This window comes from Fukomys damarensis, unplaced genomic scaffold, assembly GCF_012274545.1.
Source record: "Fukomys damarensis isolate Sample0158 unplaced genomic scaffold, DMR_v1.0_HiC HiC_scaffold_39, whole genome shotgun sequence".
In the NCBI taxonomy this organism is placed as follows: domain Eukaryota; kingdom Metazoa; phylum Chordata; class Mammalia; order Rodentia; family Bathyergidae; genus Fukomys; species Fukomys damarensis.
Window position 1 is genome coordinate 78,050,335 of NW_022900951.1, and position 20,510 is coordinate 78,070,844.

The window sequence follows — 20,510 nt, forward strand, 5'->3', positions numbered from 1 at the left end:
AATAAAGTGTTTGTAGATGGGGAGGGGAGGAGGGGGTGAACGGAGGGCAGAGGTAAGGGGAAAAAATGAGAATCAAGACTTGCCATGTAAAGGTACATGATCCCAACAATGAATGTAACTGTACTGTACCCCTAAAATGTACCAATAAACTCAATAAAATTAAAAAAATAAAAATAAAAATAAATAAAAAAAAATAAATTGGTACTATTAAAAAGACACCAAGTACATTGAAACAAGAAGAAAGAAGTCTTGAGAGCATCTCAGGAATCAGCATGACCCCACACCCTGCAGGTTCAAGGGTGCAAAAATGACAACCTTCCATTTAAGAAGTGAGCTCCTGAGTTCCCTTCTGGAGAACAGCCATCTAGAGACTTGTTCCAGTATTCATTTCACAGTGCTGATCCATCTAGGTATTCAGAGACTGTTTCAGCTGTGGTTGGAATGCATCTAGCTAGGCTGTTTAAGCTAACAGCAGACCTTATCATCCACATGATGCTGGTTTTAGCAATATACAAAATGTAAGAGTTGGAGGACTCTGGCTTCCACCCAGATTTCAAAGGAGGATCTGTGATGTGAGGCAAGAACTCCCTGAGAGGGCACTGTGTAGATTTGTGAGAATAAACTCAAGGGTGTAATGAAGACCCCAGGGGGTCAGACATGCCAGGAGTGTGGAACATCTGCTGAAGAAAGCTGCAGGCTGTGAGAGGAGCCAACCAAATAGGCTTTGTGGGCTGCAACTGGTGAGAACATAGGGATGGTCTATCCAAGCCATCTGGAATGCATATCTTACCATGACATGCCCCAGGTGTTGTATAAAAACTTACAAGACTTAATGTTTTCCCTGATAGAGTTTCATCTTGCTTTGGTCCTGTTCTTTTCTATTGCCCTATCTCTCTGATTTAGAATGGGAATGATTTCCATATACCATTGTACTTTGAGATGTGGAAGTTTTTGTTGTTTGTTTTTATAGGCATTCACAGCTAAGAGTTTGCTTCGAGTCTCAGAGGAGTCTTTGACCTGGACCTTTGAGTGATTTGTGAACTTTTGAGCTTAGGGAAAGGAATTGCCTTTTGATTGTACACAGGATAATTGTATCATGTTAGGTGGAATTTTGAACTTGTCCTTATCTATATTTGGAGATTATGTATGGTTTAAGGAGATTTTGGGGGTGTGTGAAGCTGACCAGGAGTGGGATGTGATGATTAAGCTTAAGTATCACACTTATTGGGTTAGGAGCTGCCTAAGGAATTAATAAAGCACTCTTTAGGTGTGTCTGGTGAGTTAGCAAGAAGTGACTTTATCATATATATCTGATCTCTGGCACTTTACACTCTGGTGCTGTAATCCTCTGTGTTTCTGATTATTGTGAGATGTGCAACTTTTTCAAAAACTTTTCTAATATGATGCTTCTGCCTTGGAGCCAGTTGATGATTAACTGAACCCTCTGAAACTGTAAGCCAAATTAAAACTCTCCTCCTTTGAGTTGCAGGTGTCAGGTATTTTGTGCCAACAACTAAAAGCTGGCCAACACAGTTAATGTGTAGAAAAGGAATTTTTATGTTAATGTTCTAATCGACAACTTTAATGAAATTATTTATTAGTTCTAATAGTGCTTTAGTGAAATCTTTAGGGTGTTTATTATGTTACTGCAATTGAATTCTATTCCTAGTATATTGCAAGCTTTTAATCATGAGGGGTTGAATTTTGTCAAATGGTATTTGTGCATCTAGTAAAATGTTCATATTATTTTTATCTTTGCATTGGTTAGTGTGGTGTATCACATTTACTGACTTGTATATGTTGAACAATGCTCATATCCCAAGCATAAATCCTAGTGGTAACGTATAATCCTTTTTAATGACCCAAAGAATTATTTGCGAGCATTTTGTTGGAGATTTGGCATCCATATCCATCTGTGTTATTAGCTAGTAGGGTCTTTTTTCTTTTTCTTATGAAGTCTGTCTGAATTTGCTACCAGAGTAACACCAGACTCAAAATGACTGTGGAAGAATTGCCTCCTCTTCAATTTTTAAAAAAATATTTTGGGAAGGATGGACATTAATTCTTCCTTAAATGTTTGGTAGAAGTCATTGGTAACACCATCTGGTCCTAGATTTTTCATTTTTCAGAATTTTTTTTCATTACTAAGTAAATTTCCTCACAGATTACAGGTCTGTTCAGACTTTATTTCTTAATGATTCACTTTTTTAGGGGGTGCTACTGGGGATCAAATTTAGGACCTTGCACTTGTGAGGCTGGTAAGGCACCACTGAGCTAAATCCCTGGCAATAATTCACTCTTGGAAATTTGTATTTTCTAAAAATGTATCCACTTTTCCTAGGTTATCCATTTTGTTGACATATAATTATTCATAGTAGTCTATTGTTATCCACTACATTTTTATGGCTTCAGTTGTAATGTTTACTTCTTAATTTCTAATTTTATTGAAATGTTCTTTCATACTTAGTATAGCTAGATTTTTAAACTTTATTTTTTCAAAACTGCAATACTTAGGTTTTTTTATTCTCTATTTATTTTTTCTGCTGTAACGCTTATAATTTCCTTCCTTCTGCTAATTCTGGTCTTAGTTGTTCTATGTTTTCTAATTCTTAAGGCATGAAGGTAGGTTATTTGAGATCTTTCTTCTTTCTAATTTTCCTTTTTTGAATTTATTTTTAACTGAAACATAACAACATATTGTACATATTAATGGGGTATGATATTATGTTTTAATATGTGCATATATTGTATAATGTTTAAATCAGTTTAAGTATATTCATCTCTTCAAACATTTATCAGGTATTTGTAGCAAAAAATGCTTTCAATATACTTTCTTCTAGCTTTTTGAACTATAGAGTATATTATTGTTACCTATAGTCACCTTACTGTGTGATAGCACACCGGAAATTCTTGCTCTTGTCTGACTCTAACATCATGCTCATTGAATCAATATTTTTCTCATTCCTATTCTACCCCTTCTCACCATATGCTTTTAACCACTATTCTACTCCCAACATCTATGAGATCATATTTTCGATTCCACATATAAGTGAAATCATGCAGTATTTGTCTATCTGTGTCTAGTTTATTTCACTTAACATAATCTTCAGTTTCAATCATGCTTTCCTAAATGACAAGATTTCATTATTTTGTTCTTCTTTTTTAATGTAGACTTTTATCACTATAAAATGCTAGTACTACTTTTTTTGCATGCTTATATTTGGTTACATTTTATCTGTCACAACCTTTTGAAATATTCTTCCAGCCATTGGTATTGAAAGTGTGTGTGTATTTTAAAATTTCCACATATTTGTGAATAAAAGAGTTTTCTTTATGTTACACATTTTTAGTTTAATTCTATTTTGGTTGGAAAGCATATTTTTATTATTCTTTTTTTGAATTTGTTAAGTTTTGTGAGCTATCATGATTGATCCTGGAGAAAGTTCCCAGAATGTATAATTTGGTGTTGTTGGGTGGTCTGTTTAAGTACATTTGGCTTGGGAGTGTGGTGCCTGATGTTTTGCATTTTTATTCAGCATTGCTTTTTCTCTGCTGGGCTTCTTTTAGTTTGATATGAATTTAGGTGTGTTCTTTCTAGATCTATGAAGAATGTTATTGGCATTTTGGTTTGGATTACATTAAATCTGTATCATTTGTGGAAATACAGCCATTTTGACAATATTGCTTCTGCCTATCCAGGAACAGGATATATCTTACCATTTATGATGTCTTCTTTGATTTCCTTTTTCAGAGTACTGCAGTTTTTATTGTAGAGGTCTTTCACTTCCTTTGTTAGGTTAATTCCTAAGTATTTAATTTTTCTTAATGTTGTTACGAATAGTATTATTCTCCTAATTTCTTTCTCAGAGATTTCATTATTAGTATATAGGAACACTATTGATTTTATAATGTTAATTTTGTATCCTGCTGCATTTATGAATTTGGTTATTTATTCTTAGAGTCTTCTGGTGGGAGTTTTTGGGTCTTTTATGTAGATAATAGTGTCATCTGAACATAATGATAATTGGACTTTTCCCTTTCCTATAGTACCCATTTTGTTTCTTTTGCCTGATTGCTCTAACTAGTGTTTTGAAAATTGTATTGAACAAGAGTGATGATAGTGGACATTCCTCTCTCCTCTCTGATTTTAGAGGACATCTTTCAACTTCTCTTCCTTCAATGTGATATTAGCCATTGGTTTGTCACAAATGCATATATCAGAGTGAGATAAAGTCCTTCTATACCTCTTCTTTTTCTATAAAAGAGAGCAACAACAACAAACCATCAAAAAGTATCCATCTGGAACTGACTTTAAATACTCCAACAGGAGAATGTACATGGGATTCACAGGTCACTACTTTGCCAAAAATCCTTAGAGGTCATGAAGCTGGAGATTAGGGCATGGAAAACTGGCTGCTAAAGTGGGCATAACCTGTCAGTTACAAAGTTTCAGAATATTATCTGAACAATTTACAAATCCTTGCATATGGAACCAGCCAGAAAGGGCTATCTTCAATACTTCTACAGAGAATCCAAGCAGATTTTTGTTAGGATAGCCTAGACCTGACATCATCCTGAAAAGTGGGAGATTCAACAGACAGCCACCATTTTCCTCTTGGCCACTGTGCTTTCTCTTTCACAGTGACCTGCTTTCACCTTGTAGAGTGTATTTCTTTTCTACTCTCAGTTGGCCTGAACTCACTGGGCAGAGCATGTTTCCTTCCTTTTCATACCTTTAATGAATGTAAAACCTGGCTACCTTTTATGCTTTACTTGACTATTCTTTTTCTTAAAGATGTGTTTTATTTTTATTTTACCCCCAACTTAACTGATTCTTTGATCAGGAGAGAAATAACCTAGAAATCACCTCTAGGAGACTCCAGTACCCCAATTCCTGGTAACAATCACACAATTTTTTCTTGCCTTGGTTGCTGTCTGATTGCATGAAACCACACCTGAATCTCCTTTTTGCTTTGCACTCCCTGAGCTAAACATATTCAGTTTCAATATTTCTCTTTGCCAGCTTGCAGGCAGAATCTAACACTGTGCATGGTCTTGGTTTAGGAACTCTTTCCCCATCCTCCCACCCACCCCTCACATGCACCAGGCATGAGAACATGGACAGGTTCACTTGTTGCTCTGGTACCATAGGGATGGGGAGACACTTGCATTCTGGTGTGGGTTCTCTGGAATCCATGAATGCATTCACACACTTGCAGGGAATTCTGCAGGCGAGGAAAATTGCTGGCCTTGAACCACAGGAATAAGTAGGTGATTCACTGTCATGCAGGAGTCTGCAAAGTATTTTTATCCTCTCTCTACCCTGGGTGAGCAGAGGAGTTTCCCTGCCCTTGGTGAGCACTGGTGAGGATGGTGCTGAGTTGCAGCATTCCCAGGTATTTGAAGGAGAGGTGATGGGGTGATGGGGCTGGTATATAAGAGTCTGAACCAAGAGTCCAGAGCTCCTTCATTAGTTCCCTCCTTCAAGATATTTGGAATGCTCTCATGAAGTCTGTCCCTCAGAGTGGTAGAAGCTAGAATAGTTTAGAGCAGCTATAGTGACACTGCTTCACTTTCCAAAGATCCAGTTATTAGGTTTGATCTAAATGTATCATCTTTCTAATTGATTTTCTGATTCAGGGTGTAAGACTTTTGTCTTACAGGGTACCGGTGGCTTCAGTGAATCTTCTCTGAGCACCTTTGACATGGATCCTTCTCCAGTCAGTCATGTTGGACAATCTTTAACATTTTAAAAAAGGAATGACTTCAGAAGAATTGTAATCAAAATATTGGAAGATAACAAACTCTTCTTTAAAAAGCAAAAGAGTCAAAACTCCCACAAAATGAAATAGACAACTTGAATTGGATAAATGTATTAAAAAATTGGAGGAATGGTTAATAATCTTCCATCACAGACTGTTTCAGACCCAGATAGATTCACTGGTGAATTCTACTTAATGTTTAAGGAATAAATTAAACTAATTTTGGCAACTCTTCCAAAAGATATACGTACAAGGAATATTTTCTAACTCAATTCTACTAGGTCCAAATTACCACAACAACGAATCCAGAGAAACACATACAAGAAAAGCAATCTACATACCAGTATCTCTTGATAACATTGATCCAAAACTCTTCAACAACATAGTAACCATTGAACACTACAATATATTAAAGTAATTACATATGGTAACCAATGTGATGGATCCCAAGTGTGTGCAAGCCTGGTTCAACATTCAAAATTTAATTAATGTAATCCATCATATTAATAGCCTAATGAAAAAAATCATATGATCACAGCAATAGATACAGGAAAAGAATTTGACAAAATCCAACATACATTCATGACACAAAAAATTTCAGCAAAAATATCATAGAGGGTAACTCAACTAGCTGTCTTGGGTCAATGAGAACAAAGATGGCAGTTTGAGATGGCAATCACCATAGCGCCTCCTCTTGGGTCAGAACATATTGAGTAGACAAGGTGTAAAGCACCCTTAAAAGCCCTGCAGCTGATGTCACACTTAATGGCAAGAAAATTCAAAGCATTCCCAGGAAGGTTATGAGAAGAAAAAGAAATCTCCTCTCACCACTTTTTTCAACATTATATTGAAGTCTTGTCAAATAAAATAGGGCAATAAAAGAAATGAAAAACATAGTGATTTAGTAGGAAAATATAAAATTTTCATTCTTTACAGATAACATGACTATGTAGAAAATCTGAAGGAATCAATGCCAACAAACAAAAACCTTCTTCAAGCAATAAACAATCATAGTAAAAATGCAGGACAAGATTAATACTCCTAAGTCAATTGTTTTCCTATATAGCAGCAATGGCCAAGTGAAATTTGAAATTTAAAATACAATACATATATAGTGGCATCGACATAGGAAATATTCATAAATCTAACAAAATACACATTTGACCTAAGTACAGAAAACCACAAAACTCTGATAATTACAATTTTAAAAGAACTAAGAAGACTGAATATTGTCAGGATGTACTTTCTTCCTATCCTGTTGTATAGATCCCATGCAATCTCAAACAAAATATCTGCAAGTTGTTTTCTGGGTATTGACTGAAAAACTAATTCTAATATTTATATGGAGAGGTAAAATAACCCCAGAGTAACTAACACAATATTAAAAAGAGTGACAAAGTCAGAGGATTGACACTATCAAACTTTAAAATTTACTGTAAAGCTGTCTTAGCTGATTTCTCATTCCTGGGACACAATATTGAATTTTCTCAATTTAGCTCATGGTTATTGTCCATGGTACACTGGCTTCAAGGCAGAATAGCAAGGCAGATGGGCAGAGCAGAGGAAAAGCTGATCACATCATGGCAATTAGGAAGCAGAGAAAGAAGGGAAGAACTAAGGAAAGAGATACACCTTTCCAAGTTACTCTCCCAGTACTCTTCAGTCCTCTTCCAGAAGTTTACTATGACATATGAGGCCTTTGGGAGACATTTTCAACATAAACCATAACAAAAGCCACAGTAATTGAGACAATGTGATATCGGTGAAAGATTAGCTAAATATATCAATAGAGTGTCCAGGTCCAGGAATAGTCCCACATAAATAAAGTCAACTGATTCTTGATAAAGAAGCATAATACATACAATGGAGCAAAGACAGCTTTTTCAACAAATGGTGTGGAAACAATGATATAAACATACAAAAAAAAGTCTTTATATCCCTCATAAAAATTAGCCCAAAATGGATCTTATTATATAAACTACAAAATCCTGTAGAATAACACTGGAGAAAATCTAGGTGACCATGGGTATAGGGATGTCTTTGTAGAATCAACACCAAAGGCAAAATCTATGAAAGAAAGAATTAATAAGGTGGAATCCAGTGAAATAAGCAACTTCTGTCCTGTGTAAAACACTGTTAATGGAACAAGAGGACAAGTTAAATACTAGAAAACATTTAGAGAAGGTATATTTTTTTCATTGAGTTTATTGGTATTTTTTTGGTATACAGTACATTTACATTCATCATTGGGATATTGTACCCTTACATGATGTATCTTGGTTCTTACTTTTTCTGCATACCCTTGCCCTCCCTTCACCCCCTGCACCCTTCCCTATTTACAAAGACTTTGTTTCCATTTTTTTTTCTTTTCTCATATTTTTTCTTTTCCTTTCTTTCCTTTCCCCTACCCCTCCCACTTCTCCTATTCCTTTAACCCTTTTCTTCCTATTTCACATTATAAATTATACAATTTGAACCTTATTTATACATTTAGTTTTTCCCACCAGAGAAACTATTTGGTATATTTCACAGAACACTATTGTCCAAAATATGCCATGAATTCTTAAAAGTCAAAAAGAATACAACTCAATTTTTAAAATGGGCAAAAGACCAAACTAGACATCTAACCAAAGAAGATATAGAGATAGAAAAAGTAAGCATATTAAAAGATGCTTAATATTATCATGCCATTATGGAACTTTAAATTTTAAAAGAACTGCTAGATAATACTATATAGCTATCACCAAATTTCGATGAGGCTGTGACAAGAATTTTTATTTCTTATAGAGAACACAAAAGTAGTGAAGCCATTTTGGAAGACATTCTGGCAATTCATTGCAAGATTAAACATACTCTTAACATGTGACCCAACATTTGTTTTTCATGATATGTATTTAAATGAGCTGAAAACTGATGTTTGCACAAAAGCTTCACACAGATATTCTAGATTTCTTCATAATCACCAGAAGTTGGAAGTAACTAGGATGTCTTTCTGTCAGTAAATGAATAAACAACTATGATTACATCCAGACAATGGAGTATTACCAAGTGCTAAAAAGAAGTGAATTATCAAGCCACAAAAAAACATGGAGAACCTAAATGAAAGGAGCTAATCTGAAAAGGCTACATATTGCGTGATTACAGCTACATGACATCTTGGAAAAAGAAAAGGAAATATTAAAAAGTATCAATGGTTGCTTGGGGTTAGAGAGGAGGAAGGGATGAATAAATGAATCACAAATGATGTGGTAAGCAGTAAAATGACTGTACAGCACTGTAATGGTAGACCTCCAGAATGTTCAAAAACAAGAGTCAACCCTAAGGTGAGCTGTGGACTTTTGATGACAGTAATACGTCAATGCAGGTTCATCAGTTATAACAAATGCACCACTGTGGTGTGGGATTTTGAGAGTGAGAGAAGCTGTGTGTATGTGGGGACAGGGAATGTGGATAATCTCTCTAATTTTCACTCAGGTATGCTGTGAACCTAAAACTTCTTTAAACCATAAATTCTATTTTAATAAAATAGCAAAACAAAAAGACAAAGATATGAAAAAAGGCAGAAAAGTATTTGAGGATTGATCCAGGAGTTCAATCCGCATCTAATAGTAGTTCAGAAAGAGAAAATGCAGGATATAAAATTATCAAATAAGCAAATAAGAAGCTCAAAAATACTTTCCAGAATTGAAGAATGCAAATCCATGGGTTAAATGAACCCAGCAGGTACTGAGCAAAATGCACAACAAAGACTGATCACTTGAGTGATTCGCTTATCATCAGTGAGAGTGGATCTGTAGTAAGCTTATGTTGTTCTTTTGCAGTTGCTCTAATTTAAGGTTTAGGAATCCATCCCAGTCACTTCAGTGGCACTTTCAGTAGAATTAGTTGGCTGAGCCAAGGTGCTAATGAGGCCTCTGTCATCAGCCCAACTCCTGTGCGGGCCTTTCAATTTATTCTGTTCCTGGGCCAATCTCTTAGCAATAAATAGGAGGGACACTGGTTGATAAAATACAGATGCGTTGGCGCAAAACCATTTGCCATATGAAAAAGACATTTCAAATACCGGTTTTAGTGGAAGCTCTGTATCTTCACATATAAGAGCAGCCTCTTCCCTTTGGATAACCAAAATGTTTATAAATTATTTTATATAATAGGTTGCTATCCACACCCTAGGCTGGATCTGATCCTTGAAACTCTCTCTGGAAAACAAAATGATTAGGCCCTCTTGTATTTTTTTTTTTGGTGTTTTTTTTTTTGGTCTTCTTTATTAACATAAAAATTTAAGCAAGAGCCCCAAAGTAATTTTTCAGCCCAGTATTTCCAGGCACATGTACTTTATATGCCAGTCAGATTTATTGTAATAGGAAGAGAATGAATTAAGTCAGCTGATTCTACATGATGTTTGTGATTGATTTTCCAGAGCATCTTGGTGACTGTCTATCTCCTACTGTTCTCAGTTTTTGAAATATTTTTTAAAAGTTATTTAGCCAGCCACATGCTTTTTTCCACCTATCCTTCACAGTCCCACGTATTCTGTTCATCCAAATTGCTTGGCTTTACCACATCTCACTTTAATTGTTTTCTTCCTGTGGTTGCTGCTCTTTTGTCAGTCTCTGAATGATCTCTTTTCTTGTCTCTCTTATACTCTCACTTTCTGATGATTCTTTTAGTAATAACCAGAGGAGTTATTTAGAAAGAAAAAGATAAGCAGGAAATTAAACATATTTCTTACTCCAGATTTTTCTCACATTTTGAAATATAATATTTCATTTAATTGGAAAATTCTTTAAAGGTTTTTTTAAAAGAAATATTAATCAAGCCACAGTAAGAGGCAGTGAAGATTTCCATTCACTTTTCTATGCCTAAACCTTTTTTGTAAAAAGTAGTCAATAAGTTGCCCAGAGTTGATATTCCCTTGAACATAATTAATTCCTTTTAAAGTACTCTGAGTAGAATTATCTCTATTTAAAAGAAAAACTGAAGAAAAGCTCCTCACCATGTTTTATGAGGGTCACATGGCTAGTCTGTGGCATTCAGAAATAGCCTGGTAAACTCAGTACACCAGACCATCTTCCAACCCAATTGTAAATCATTTAAATTCAGATTTAAGTATAATACCTCACCTTCAGCACAGTGCTACAGTAGTCATTTTGTTATTTCTGGCAGAGAAGAGAGGAAAAACTGAAAGCTAATATAGTAGTTGAAAGTCAAACCTCTTTAACAGACCAAGCTTTAAAAAAAAATCACTATTTTTCTCCAGTTCTTTCCTTTGCACCCTAGAAGAATGTGTGAAAAATTATTAGTTCATATTCTCTGCACATAGCCTCATTACTATAGTAGTAAGATCCTGGAAAAAATCCAGATATTCAGGAATGGGTCATAGCTGGGCAACAAACTATCCGTGTTACTGGGCAAGCTAGTTCATGACCCAGGCCTTCAGTTTTCCTATTTGCAAAAATAAAATAATGGTTGAAGTAGAAAATCTCTAAGGTCATTTTAGTCCTAATTTTCATTGGTGTAATGATCAATAAAAGAAAATATACACTGTGAATGAGTATATGAAGTAAAAAGGGAAGTAGCAAGAGGGTAACTGAATGATCAAGGAAGAAGTCAAAGCACAGAGAAAAATACAAAGTGGCATGAAGGTGTAAAGTATATAATGGTGTTAGCAATTTTAAAATGTAATTAGAAGTTCAATCCCAGGTACCAAAATAAATATAATAATATACCATTTAATATGAGTCAGTTATTTTACATAAAATTTGAATACTTGAACTAGAAAAATTTTCCAGCTGGGTGTGGTAGTACATGACTATAAATAATACTAGCACTCTGGAGGATGAGGCAGGAGGATCACCTCAAGTTTGAGGCCAGCCTGGGTTACATAGGGAGACCTTATCTTAAAAACAACAACAACAAAAATAGTAATGATAATTCTCCACCTCTAAACTGTCTTTTGTTTTATAGATTGATACAATTACCAACTGACAGAAATACAAGATAATGTCTTAGTTCAAGCTGCTATAACAGAATATCATAGACTGGGTAGTTTAAACAACAAACATTTATTTCTCACAGTTCTGGAATTTGAGAAGGCTTAGATCAAGGTATTCATAAAGAGAGGGAGAGAAGAAAGCAGGGACAAAGGAAGAGTATCAGGATTGGTAATGCTCTTATTACTTATCATTTATTAATGTTGATATTCATATTATCTAATAGACATTCTTTCCTTTTTGAGACATGGTCTTGCTAGGTAGTTCAAGTTGGTTTGAATTCATGTAGCCCATGTTGGCACTGATCTCATCATGATCCTCTTGCCTCAGCCTCCTGAGTGCTGGGATTACAGGAGTGCAAGACCACTTCCACATTGTTTTTTCCTCCTTCTTTTCAGTGTGTTAACCTTGTTATGGCTTTTGTTTAGATGTTCCCCTAAAGCCTCATGTGATCATAGGTGGAGCTTTTTCAGGGGTGGTTGGCTCTAGAGTGTGTGAAGCTCGAATTGATTCATGGTCCAGTACTAGCCTCAAGGGCTCTAGAGTTAAGGGTGTGCTACCCACCCTAAGTAGTCTGGATAAAATAAAAGGGGCAGAAAGACACTGTTATGGTCCCTTGTTGCTTTTGCTGTCTTTGCCTGCAATGAACTATTTTTCTCTTCTGCAATGCCTCTCTGCCATGTGCCACTCTGCCTTGGAGCCAGCAACTATAGACTGAAACCTCTACAACTGAGCTAAATAAACCTTTCATCCCTTAACTTTTAGATGTTGGATATTTTGTTTCAGCAATGAGAGAAAAATTATTAAGAGAAACCCATTGTTTCTATTTGTCATTTTATGTTGTTGTCTAAACTTCCAGAAAATGCTGAATAGCATTTATAGTAGCATCTATCTCCATCTTATTTCTGAATTTTTGATATTACACAATTCAATACCTTTCTTGCTAAAAATTTTGTTAAAGGTGGTGGCCTTACAGCTTACAAAGCTCTGTATTCTAAAATTTGTCAATAAATATTGAATTTCTAATAAAGGATTAGAAAGGAGGAATTAAAATTATCATTGTTTGTATATGAAATGGTCCAATAGTGAAAACCCCAAAGAATCCACGAAAATATAGTGAAGTTAGAGAATTAAATAAAGGTTTCAGGATAGAAAATTAATGCAGGTTCTACTTAATTTACAATAGAATTACATCCCAATAAACCCCTCATGAGGTGAAAATATTGTAAGTTAAGAATGCATTTTATACATGTAACCTACCTAACATCATAGTTTAGCCACACCTATCTTAAACATTCCCAGAATATGTGTATTAACTTCAAGTTGAACAAAATCATCTAAAACCAAACTTATCTGATAACATTAAATATGTCATGTAATTTATTGAATGCCTGTTTGCAAAAAGCAATGGCAACACAGTACATTGTAAAGGTCTGGTTGTTTACTCTCATGATTCAATGGCTGGCTAGGATCTACAGCTTGCTGCTGCTACCCAGCATCCTATGAGAGTTCTCAAGCTGCATATTGCTAGGATGAGAAAAGATTGAAATTCAAAATTTGAAGTATTATTTCTCCTGAAAGTTTATTACTTTTATACCAAAGTCAAAAAAATCATAAGTCAAACCATAAGTTTAAAGAATGTGTGCATTCAAAAACCATTTGAATTTCTATACAATAGCAATGAATGGTCCAAAAATGAAATTAAGAAAATATTTCTGTTTATAACTGGATCAAAAGTATAAAATAGGAAGGATAAGTGTAACCAAAGAAATTTAACATTTTACGTTGAAAACTAGAATTATTGAAAAACTAAAGACCTAAAAAAGTGAAAAGCTATTCCAGAATAAGAAGACAATCAATTAATCTACAAATTGAAAGCAATCACCATCAAATTTCTTACTGCTTCTTTTGCAGAAATAGCCTAAAATTTATATGGAAATGTAAAGGACCTAAAATAGCCAAAAGTCTTCTGGAAAAACATGAATACCATCAGACAGAGTTTTATAGATGTGGTTTGAGATAGGCATCCAAATTCATTCTTTTGCATATGTACATTCAATTGTCATAGCACCATTTGTTGAAAAGACTGACTTTTCACCATCTTGATATTCATGTCAAAAATCATTTGGCCAATAAAGAATGAGAAATTAGAGTCATTAATATGAAAATGGATGCATATCGAGGTTATACACTTAAGTGAAATAAATTAGTCACACGTGTAAATACTGAATAGTCTCTCTAGTGTGAAAAACTATAATTGTAAATAAGATCATAAAGGTATAATTGCCTATGTGTAATAGGAAGAAAAGGGCTAAAGGTGTAGGGGAAGTGGTAAAGATAGGAGAAAGGAAATAAGGGAAAAGAAAAAAATATGAGAAAATGGAAATAAAGTATTTGTAAATAGGGAATGGAGGAGGGGATGAAGGGAGGGCAGGGGTATGGGGAAAAAATGAGAACCAAGACCTGTCATCTAAAGGTACAAGATCCCAATGATGAATGTAACTGTACTGTATACCTAAAATGTACCAAAAAACTCAACGAGGAAAAAAATCATTTCACTATTTCTGCAAGGGATTTTTCATGACTTTCTATTAACCTCAGTTGGGTTATATATCTGCCTTTGTTTTGATGCCACACTATCTTGATCACTGTAGCTTTCTGAAAGCAGAGTATGAATTGTCTAAGGTTGCACTTGTCAAAAAAGTGAAATGGTAGTTTGATCCCTGGTACCTGAAAAAAAAAAGTGAAATGGTAACTCATAAAATGGGAGAAAATATTAGCAAATCATATGCCTAACACGGGACATTATTCAGAATATATAAGAAAAGCTATTAAAATTCAATTATTTTTAAAAAACAAATTTAAAAACAGGTAAAATATGTGAATAGATATTAAGAATATATACAAATGGTTAATACAACACACATAAAATGTCCAAAATCATTAAATATTAGGTAAATGCAATTAAAAATCCATGATGAGATATGACTTTACACCCACTAGGGTACAACAATATGAAAAACAAATTATCATTCACAAATATTGGTAAGGATATAGAGAAACTATAACCTTCGGACATTGCTAATGAGAATATAAAATGATGTAGTCACTGAAAAGTCTTGGTGGTTTCCTCAAAAATTAAACATAATCACCATATTAGAATTTAAAAACATACATTCACACAAAACCTTGTATCTGAATGCTCATAGCAGTATCAGTCACAGTAACCTAAAGGTGTAAGCATGTCCAACTTCCATTGAATGATCAAACAAAATGTACTATATCTATAAAATGGAATATTTTCGGTTAGAACAACAAAATAATTATGTATGAAGCTTGAAAATATTATGCAAAGTGAAGAAAACCACAAACAGAGGTCACAACCAATGATCTTACCTATACACAATGTCTAGTCTAGGAAAATTCATACACACAAGAAGTAGATTAGTGGTTGTCAAGAGTTGATGAAAGAGAAATGTAGAGTGACTGGTAATGGATATAAAGATTCTTTTGGAGGAATGAAGATATCCTGGGATTAGATAGTGATGTTACTTACACAGACCTTGAATATTCTAAGAATCATAGAATCATATATTTTTATGGTGAATTTTTTATCTGAATTATATCTCTATATAATTAAATTCAAAAGCCATAGAATTTGTTAGGGGACATTAACAGAAAATTTACAGAAGAGGACTAAAATTAAGTTGACATAATTTTTTAGCCTCTCAGATTATAAAAAATATTAAAGATAAATAGGAGTGCTAACCCAAATTTGAAAAATACAGCAAAATGGGAACAGTCATGCATCATGTAATGACATGGATACATTCTGAGAAATTCATCATAAAGCAATTTTGTCTGTGTGAACATCTTAGAGTATACTTATACAAACTAGACAGTATAAGTCAATCACTCAATGTGGATTCTCTATGCAATCTAGAGATACAGTAAATACATAATGCATGAAACTGCTGATTTAATATGCCATAGCCTATATTTAGATTTGTAGATACACAGATCCATACACATAGAAAAGGGCCATGTGACACAAAAGCAGAGATTGGAGTGATGCAGCTATAAGCCAAGGGATATAAGCCGAGGGATGGCAAGGATTAACAAGAAGTCACAGGATGTTAGGAAAAGGCAAGGAAGGATTATTTCTTAGATCCTTTAGAAGTGGCATGGCCTTGTCAAGAACTTAAGTCGGGAATATACAAGTCTCCAGAACTGGAATATAATACATTTCTTTTGTTTTAAGCCACTGAGTTTTGGTAATTTATGGCAACCCTGGGAAACTAATACACTGTAGTAGTAATGTACTGTACAGAAGTGCTTGTAGAAGCAAGCAGAAATATTTATAATGTACTATTGAATTCATTCCAGCACTCTTTATACTCTTAAAGAAACTACAGGTAATTTAAATGTCCATCAATAGATAAGGGGCTAAATGAATTATAGTACATCTCATTGTATATAGAATGTTATCCATTTATTTAAGAATGCATCCTTATACTGATAAGGAAAGTCATCTATGATATATTTTTAAATAAAGAAAAAGTAGCAGACATATAAATGTGTCTTAATTTGGGCTGCTATAACAAAATACCTCAGATTAGATGACTTATAAACCATATAAATTTTTTTCATAAGGTTCTGGAAGCTAAGAAGTCCAAGAACAAGACCCTGTCAAACTTGGTGTCTGGTGATGCCTCTTCCTAATTTGTAAAGTTGCTTTCTACCTGTGTCCTTCCTTAATGGAAGGAGTGTGGGGTCCCTTTAGGATCATTTTTATAAAAGCACTAATCTCACTCATGAGTTATACATTCTTGTGGTCTAATCAGTTCCCAAAGGCCCTACCTCCTAATACCATCACCTTTGGAGAGTGACATTAGGATTTCAACATGTGAATTTGGGGGGCCAAAAACAATCCAAAATAGCCAACTGTTTTTATAAAGGCATATATTCTAAAAACTAATAAAGAAAATTATATGCATATATATTTGTACATATATCTCAGTGTATCAGTGTATATTTTAATAAAAATGGAAAAAAAATGAGAAATAATACTCATCAAATTGTTAACAGTGTTTAATATTAGGAACTTAAGATGGGTAGGTAACAGCTTTAATTTTGTTTTACTTCCTACTTTTGATGGATTATTTATCATGAACACATGCTTCTTTTGTTAAAAAAAATGTAAATCCTCTTACTATACTAAAATCTTTCAATTATTTAAGTATTTCGTTTCATATTTCAAGTATTTGCTCTTGATTTTTCCTTTTGCCAAGCAGTCTCTCTGACCGTTTTCTTGGCTATTTATCTCATATATCTTGGTTTCTTTATCACTTTCTTCCAGAAGCCTACCCTGAATACCCCCCTCTTCTTATAATACTACATGCTGAGCTCTGATTGTTGGTTTACATGTCTCCTTCACTATACTATGCACTGTAGTATTACTAGATAATATTCAACATTTATCTCATTCATTAATTGATGTATGGAAACATCACTGAAAACCTTACTCTTTTATTCCTGAGGAAAAATTGGAGAAACATGGAAGACAGGAAAGGGATGAGAAAACATATATAACTCAGAAATGTTTCTTCAAATTCCAGATCTAAAGCTAAGTAGGAAGGCAGAATGGAAAAACAGGATAACCAGGGGAAAGATTAAGAGATTTGAACAAGTCAAAGTGTCTTCTAATCATGCAATCAATATTCCACCACACAGAACTATATTATTTTTCCATTCCAAATGCATAGTTATACACCTGTGTCATCTTGCCTATGTTGTTCTTGTAGCCCAGAGGCCTCCTCCACATTTCCCTCCACCAAAATCCTGTTACAACCTCTAAGCATTGCGGAAGCTTTTGACGCAGTTCATTACAGCCTCTTTTTTCAGGTGCACTGTTCTCTTGGCTTTTATATGACTTCAATATAATTCATAATAGAAAAAGACAATGAAGCAATACTGACAAAGTCCTGGGAGAATTACATTGGGACCCAAGAATTTTGTATCCTACTGTTTTGCCCTTCAACAGACTGAAGGATGCAAGAAAGTTGAAGAAATGCAACACCACCCATATCATCGGTAAGTACACGCAGATCCCAGGGAGTAGCAGTGTGGAAAAGAGCAGTGCAGCTGCACACTGATCAAGCCAAGCCCCCCCCCCAACCCTAGTGGCTTTGGCAAAGAGGCCCAAGCTAAAGGCTGGCACACCCATCCAGCCAAGCGCCCGCCCCACCGCGCAACAATAGTAGCTTTGGCAAACAGGCCCAAGCTAAAGGCTGGCCAAGAAAAGAACTGCACTCATGCACAAACATCAGCCAGAGGCCAGCTGCATACCATCAGTAAGTGCACATAGATCCCAGCAAGCATTCGTGTGGACCAGAGTAACACAGATTCAGGCATGTCCAACCAGGGCCCCGCCCTAACCCCCACCACTTGGGCACACAGGCCCAAGGCAAGGGACCTCCTGAAAAATTTCTGCACAGGCACACAAGCAACAGTCAGAGACTCACCCTGATACCATCATTAAGTGCCCAGAGATCCTAGACAGAAGCCAGCTCAGACTCCAGGGTCAGGGGTGCACAGCCCCCAGCCAAATTCCAGACAATGGCTACACAGGGGGAAAGGCCCTAGGCAAAGGCATGGCTAGATACCATCCCAAGTATGCACAGGCCCCAGCCAGAAGCCCACGCAGACAACAGGATAGCTCAAGGATACAGAAAGCCACCATTCTGAACCCAGGAACTGGTTCAGTGGTAAGCAGCAGAGGAAAGGCCACTCTGAGGTTTGCACAGAATTAAAGACAACTGGGTGAGCAAAAAGTTGCCTCAAAAAAGACACCACAGGCTGCATCTGTTGAAATGAGAAGAAATGTAAACAAGTCTCAAAACCAGACTTTCAGATTACATAAGGCAAACCCAAAGGGAAATGAGATGGAACAATCTGATACTCAAGCACCCAGATGCCTGAACTGGCAATGAAAGAGGACTAGGAAAAAATGAAATCAGAAATAATTTCTCAAATAATAGCAGAGGTTGCGCCCATAGTGCAAGACATGATTAATAAATTAGAGCAGAAACAGATTTTTCAAAATAGAGGAGCTGAGGAACATGGTAAAATCCCAACATAAGAAACAAATTGAATCCATAAAACAGATGCAAACAGATTTCCAGAGATGAAAAACTCCATTGAAAGCAGCAGAATGAGCCAATGTGAGGACAGAATTTCAGATATATAAGATAGGATTGCAATTAGTGACCAGGAAAAGAAAAATTTCTTTAAAAAAGTAAGGGACCACGAGAAAGCAATCCAGCAGCTGCTAGATGATGCAAAAAAGATAACATAAGACTGATCAGAGTCAGTGAAGAAACAGGACAGAGAGTGTAGATGACAATAAAAAACTGTTCACAGAAGTAATGGAAGAAAACTTCCCAGATAGGGGCAGAGAACTTGTTATACAGGTAAGTGAGGCATATAGGACTCCAACTAGCAGTAACCCCTCAAAAAATCTACATATAGACATATAATAGTTAAGATTCCAGAAAACCAGTAGAAGAAAAAAATTTTACAAGCAGTTAGAGAAAATAAAAAAATCACATACAAAGGAAAGCCCATCAGAATCACAGCAGACTTCTTAACATAAACCCATAAGATACTTTCACGTGGGTGTGGGATTTAGCTCAGTGGTACCGGTGCCTGCTTTTCAAGCGCAGGGATCTGAGTTCGATCCGTGGTACCAAAAAAATCAAACAAACAAAAAACAAAAACAAACAAACAAAAAGATAGTTTCATGAGGAAGAGCACCTTAGCAAGTTCATGACTTCTAAACCAGCACTTCAAAAAAATTTAAACAATATCCAAGGAAAAGAAAATGAGGATCACAGAGCCAGGAAGCCCAGCCAAATGAATCTATCAGGCATGACAAGAAATTAAATAAAAAGTTGGAGAATCTAACAAAAAGAAAAAATCATGACAAGGATAAGTCAATACATATCAGTTACAACCAATAACCACCAATGCTAATAGTCTCAATTTACCAATCAAAAGAAATAGACTGGCAGAAAGGGTCAAGAAGCAAGATCCAAAAATATGCTGCATATAAGAAACATATTTAATTCAAAAAGAAACTCACAGACTGAAAGTTAAGGGCTAGAAAACAATACTCCATGAGACAGGAACCCCCCCAAAAAATACGAGTAACTACTCTCTGCAGATCAAGTGGATTTCAAAGCAACCCTGATTAAGAGAGACTACATCCTTGTAAAGTGAACAAAACAAGAGGAAAAGGTGACAATCATAAATATATATGCACTAAACACTAGTGCATCCCACTATACAAAACAAATACTATTGGACAAGAAAAATCAAATAAGCATTAATACCATAGTACTGGAGGAGCACAATGCCCCACTGTCACAAATAGATCAACTCGACAAAAAATAAACAACAAAACACTAGAACTCAAACTCTTGAACAAATGCACTTAACAGATGTATCCAGAGTGTTCCACCCAAAAAAATCAAAATACCAAATCAATAAATGTAATACACTGTAATAATAGATTTAACAGAGCCAAGGACAAAAAAAATATGATCATCTCAAGAGAAGCAGAAAAAGTGTTCCACAAAATTTAACACACATTCATGATAAAAACCCTATCAAAAATTGGAATAGATGGTCTCTGTGCTAATCTCATGAAAGCCATCTATGAAAAACCAACAGCCAATATCATACTAAATGGTCA

The 20,510-nt window shown here is 35.2% G+C and overlaps 1 pseudogene; it reads right to left on the reverse strand.

The window, feature by feature from the left end:
• The window catches only part of LOC104861823, a 14,785-nt pseudogene extending 9,056 nt beyond the window's left edge, over positions 1–5,729 (reverse strand).
• Positions 5,730–20,510: the final 14,781 nt, after the last annotated feature.